Here is a 5,889-nt window from a genome sequence, read left to right on the forward strand (position 1 = left end):
CTCTTTCCCCTAAACTCAGGTCCAAAACCAAACAAAACAGTTTGACATCACAGTCATAATTCATGCAATGGGTGAAATAAACTACAGCTGACAGGTGTTAATTTTATTGTTTAATGAGCTGCCAGGAAACGCACAGTAAGTGCTCTTGTAAAGTAAGAGGGCTATGGATTATTCTAAACAGAATACAAGGCAAACCAAGTATTATCTGAGATATATACGGAACTACATAGACTTATTTTTAAGTCTTCAAAACCAGTTTGGTGATATATTACACATCAAAGCAAAATAATGAAGCATTCTAAGATACTTGCTTGGCTTTGATCATCAGAGCATCAGAGCATCTTGGAATTGTAGGAGAACCTCTCTCACCGTACTTCTGTGAAGCAGCAAAGTACTACTATTTTTGTTTTAATGACTGGAGCCTAGTTCTTAGAAATCCTTTGCTGCAGATCCCTTAAATTTAAGTATCTTACTTAAGTCAGTGTGGAAGCCCAAATGCCACTGAGGATCCACACCAGAGACTTGTCCAAGATCATATAGCAGCAATGTAAGTGAGAAGATTTTTAAACATTGGACTCCCCACTAATCATCTCAGATCATTCCTCAGAGAACCACACCCTGGTTTCATAAAGCCAAATTGTAGCCTAATAAAGATAAGTAGTAAAGTATTTTCATGCAGGTGTTTGTTTTTTGGTTTTTTTTTTTTTTTGTGGGGTTGTTGGTTTTTTTGGTAAATGAAAATATGATGGGGGAGTGCAAGTAAGTATTCACCAATCACACAGAAGCTTCTATGAGTTCTAACCAGCAAATATTTATAGTGTATACAGGAAATGTATAGAAGTTTGCTTCTTTATCAGACTAGCAGGATTATTCAACAATGTTTACTTTTTACCTGGACAATGTTTTATTAAACAGTAGCAGAAATAAAACACTGGAAAGGAAAAAAAAAATCCTCCTCTTCATCTAGCAAAATGACCACCCAGTCAAAGAAACCCCTTGAAAATGTAAAATATTACAAGGCACCAAGTTTCAATCCTAAACGAGCTTTTGTAGTCAAACTTGAGGCTGCTGATTGGAACGAGGATTTGTATTGAAAATACAAGCAAGTCTTAAGGGAAATCAAAGCTATCAAGCTATCAGAAAGTGACATATAGAATGGCACTGCCTGTAATACCCAAAGTCATGTCTCTCTAGTGTTTCTGTTTAGAAAAAAACCAGCTCCCTATTGCCCTTTCCAAAGTAGAAATTATAATGTTATAGCGAGTGATCCATACCTACAGAAGCTTTCTTTTTTTTTTTTTTCAAGAAAAGCCCCCAGACTGCAAATTTCACTGGAAACTTGTTTATCATATAGTACATCTTTTGAGTAAGAGAGCAGTTGGATTCTTGGCTAAAGTACAAACATCCATAAACACCGACTAAGCGTTTTTTGCTCTGAAACGATATACTTTGTGATATATTTACCTCCAAAGTCAATTGAAAACACGCCCCACCCTCCCCTCAATGTCACAATCCTTGTGCTGCTGCTACGAACCACACATCTTGGCTATTGGATTGTCTTTGCCTCTGGCACTTTGTTATATCCAACACCAAGTGTGAGACTGTCATCCACACGTCCTGTCTTTTGGTATTTCTTGTACTTACAGCAAGAAACGTTAAAAGCAGAATATATACCATCTGCAGTAGATATGTTTACTGAGGACTTGTGGCTTTGCCAATTGTGACTTAGAGAAAAACCTGCAAATACTACAGTGAAGATAAATGCCATAGTTGAAAAAGTATCCATTTTTAATGACACAGATATAATGCAATTGCAAAGCATGGCAGCACTTGCAGAGCAATTTTGGTCTTTTTCCTTATAATAAAGTACACACATTTACTATGCATAATTCATCTAAAATCAAACTTTTGTGAGAAGCATGACAGTCTGTCAAAACATGGTGTCAAAACGATAGCTGCAGTCTCTGTGCAGCTTTTGCAATCTAAGGGCAATTTGCCATCAGTACTGTAAGAGGCAATTTTCTAAAAACATTGAAAGCTTTAACATCTTAGAGATTTCAGTGTTTTTCTTCTGAATCTGAAAGTCTCCCTCCTGGCTTTTGCAAAACAACTCATGAGCTCATTCCCAAAGATCTAGATGATGGCATATACATCCCAAGGCTCTTCAGTGAGTGCTGATGAGTTTGTGTTTGCAGACAAACACACTCTCCTGGAGCTTGCCGTACATCAAGTGGCATTAACTTGAAAGATGGATTGGTAAAATGGACAGTATACGCTCAGAGAACCTGTCCCAGTCCAGCCCCCCCTCCCCCCACCCCCCAAATCATTTGCTGTTTTTATGTGGGTGGGCAATATTTTTCTTCCAGCCCCCCTTTAAATTGCTTCCTTGTGGCGCAAGTTCTGCAAGGGATAGAACAGAATAAAGAAGCTGAGAGGAACCCAGGTGTTCCTCTCAGATGAAATGACTTCAGGCCTCTGCAGGAGAAGGCATAATGCTCTTTCCAGGTTCCTCTCCCTCATACCTACACTCAAGGGTATTGCACAATATTGTTCTTAGCATATTGGCTGGGAAGTGAGACTTACTAGATCATTAAAAAAAAATAAGATTTAAAGTCTATAAAGCAGAGTTAGTTAGTAACAAGATTATGTATGGGTGTACAGAAAGTACAAAACCCTGTTATTTGTTGTGCTATTATGTGTACGTAATAGAGTCAGGTCTTGTTATCACTGAAGAATCCCACCTAATAGCTGACTTCCCAGACAACCGTGAGTTCAAACACTGCAAAGATTTCAAAGTAGACCATTGTTTTGGTTGTCCGAACAGACATAGCTGGCTCTGACAGAGCTGCACAGCCTTAACTGGGAGCAGAATACTGTGCCCTGAAGCACTGGGAAGGGATGCCCTGATTGATGCCAACCAAGCTACCTTCTGAAACGGAAGCCAAACAAGCCTAAACAAAGCAGGCAGCTGCCTAGAGCAGCCTGATGCTAAACACAGCAAGACATTCATGTTCTTGCTACCTACCTTACCTGCACCAGAGCAGCGGACAGCAAGCAGAGCGCTAGCCTTCTAGCTTGTCATGCTACCGGGACTGTGACAAGACCACAGATGTTAAATACCACTACTCTGAGCAGCTCTTTCTAACCCCAGAAACAGTTGCTGCCATGGCCTCTGAGCCCTCCTTCAGCATCAGCTGAAGCACAGCTAAGCATCTTCCTCTGCTCTTAATTCCTGCACACCTGCTTCTCCTCTCTGCATTCCATTCCTACACAGCAGTAGCCTAGCTCCTTTCCTTCCTTCTCAGGTGACAAAACCAAATTTTATTTGCAGCTTACACTGCTTTAAGATAGCCCTGCTGGAAGTCTCACAGCCATGTCAGTGATCTGTAGCTAATGCAGTTTTAGCGCATGTAGGATCTGGACCGCTGTCTCTGCATGATGCTGTATTGTGCTGGGTAGATATTCCAGCACTGCTTGGAGCTGGCTTGGGGATGAAGAATTAAGATATGCCATACTTCACTGTGTAGTACAGATTTAACAAAGTAATTTAATTCAATATTAGGTTCTTGCTGTCAGCACTGGAGAGAAAAAACAATTGTGTATTGGCTTATTTCTGTTCCCATTTAAGTAACTTCAATAAGTGGTCTAATCACATCTATCTAGTGTATAATTTTGAGCAATTTTTTGCCTGGATGACTAACAAAATGCAAAGTGGATGCAGATAAACTTAAGATTTCCACAAATGCTTTCCGTAAGAAATTATGTAGGATTTATATAAGGAAACATTGAAAAAAAATCAATATTATTGCCACCTTATAATTTAATGAAATATATTAGAAAGTAAATGAAAGGGATAAGGGAATAAGTTATTTATGATTATGAGGAATATTTTTAAAGAAAAGATGTAAAATATTTCTAAACCATGACTTTTTTAAAACTTTTTGTAATCTAGTGGATATGATTCTTTATATTTTGAGTATCCCACAAAAGAATGCAGCATTCCATTTACAGCTGATAAAAAGAAAAAGAAAACCAAACCTCAAAATGCAAAATATATGTATAGACACACAATAAAACATGAACTGTGTATCTTTCCCACTTACAGTAATAGAAATCCACTGTAACTCCAGCAGAACGACACTAGAGCAGATAAAGTCAGAGCACGAGTTACGTGGTAGAGGAAAAAAAGCTAGTATGTATAAGAAGCAACATTCGATAGGGAAGGAAGCATTATTTTTAAGAAACAAGGTTGTAAAGGGGGAAAATGATACCTTGAGATGCTTTTAGAAAGTGTGAGACAAAGCATTTTATAACAAGGGTGACAGTGTATCTTTTGAAAATATTATTTCTGCAGAATATGTATCACTTTACATGTGTGATGTCAAAAATGGATTTTTTTTTACAAGAAGGTGGTTGGAAGCAACATTAAAATACCGCTTCTCGCATGTTTGAAAAGGATGTGTTGTTGCTGAATGCATATATCAGTTCACAAGGAATGTAATGAAGAATGAATTTTACTGCCTGTGGCTTTAGCTCCTGCTCTAACAGCTTTGGAGTTCAATTAATATGCCCTTAAACAGTACGACAAACTATTTCCCTATGATAATATGCTGCTATGCATGCATGCCCTGGGCATTTGAGCATCTAGCTCCACATTCGTATGTGCAAACAGACCTGGAAATCTGATGGGTTCACTAACGAAGTTCTTGAAATGAATTACTGAACACACAGGCCGGGAAACTGATGAGAGGTAGATTACTCAGCGCCTAATTTACACTGAATTGCAATGGAAATCAAGCCACTCACTTCCCCGAATTTTTTTTTTTAATATTCCCAACAGAATCAAGACACCCCCAAATACGAACTTTTATTCAGTGCCATTCAGACTGCGTTCCTTTACACACGTGCAAGAAGCACGTATTCTGTTCGTCTCCTGGTTGCTGGAATTCAGCTATGTTAAAAAACCCATCCAGCAACATTGAAAACTTTCCAGAAGATGGCAGCAGTGCCACAGGGATCAACACAAACAGGATTTGACAAGCTTTTGCAATTGAAAAAAGATTCTAAAAAAATCACAGTCAACAACTAAGATCCCGTCCAGGGTTCCTAACAGCTGATACACGCAAAAACAGTCCTGACAAGACAGTCATAAAGAAGAAATAGTATTCAGATGCACTGAAGCTCACAGAAAGAGGTAAGGGCTGCTCCTTGTTTTAAGGACATGGCATCTTCTGAATCTGTTAAGAGCTGAAGCCTTGTAAAAAGAACATCCTTCTAAATATGAGCATCTAGCAAATAAAGTAGCATGAATAATTATATGTTGGATAGCTATGGTGCTCTTTTAGAGTGTTTTATTAGGTTCATGCTGTCTCCTAGGTGTTAACAATTCTTTTTATACATATAAACACACACCTAGTCTATGCGCTAGGAAGAGCACAAAATAATGAACAGATTTCTGTAAGCTTGCACAAGGGTCCAGTGAACGTGCCTTTCCTTTTAGCGACCAGATTAAGCAAGGCATTAGGATATTTCTCTGAGAAAAAATCCATTTTTGGGGGGGGTCCTGGGGGAAGGAATGATCTTAAGCCTCAGCTTTTAATTTATGTTTGTCTTATGAAGAAGCGAATCCTTTAAAATTAGGGGTTAACTAATCTACAGTCATCAAATCCAATCCATCTTCTCTTCAAAGACCAGCACCATTCAGTTCAACAACTGTTTGGTTCAAATTCTGTGTGTGAGCAGTGCTTTACTGAAAAAAAACCCCAAACCAAAAATACCTGCATTAGAAGATTCTAATTAGAGGTGTTTCTAAGCCTGAATATTGACACTGAATAACACAAAGAAACTTTGGTCAAATTTCAAAAATAGATGAAAAGCCTCAGTCAAAAA

Source organism: Buceros rhinoceros, unplaced genomic scaffold (assembly GCF_000710305.1).
Source record: "Buceros rhinoceros silvestris isolate BGI_N320 unplaced genomic scaffold, ASM71030v1 scaffold33419, whole genome shotgun sequence".
Taxonomy (NCBI): Eukaryota; Metazoa; Chordata; class Aves; order Bucerotiformes; family Bucerotidae; genus Buceros; species Buceros rhinoceros.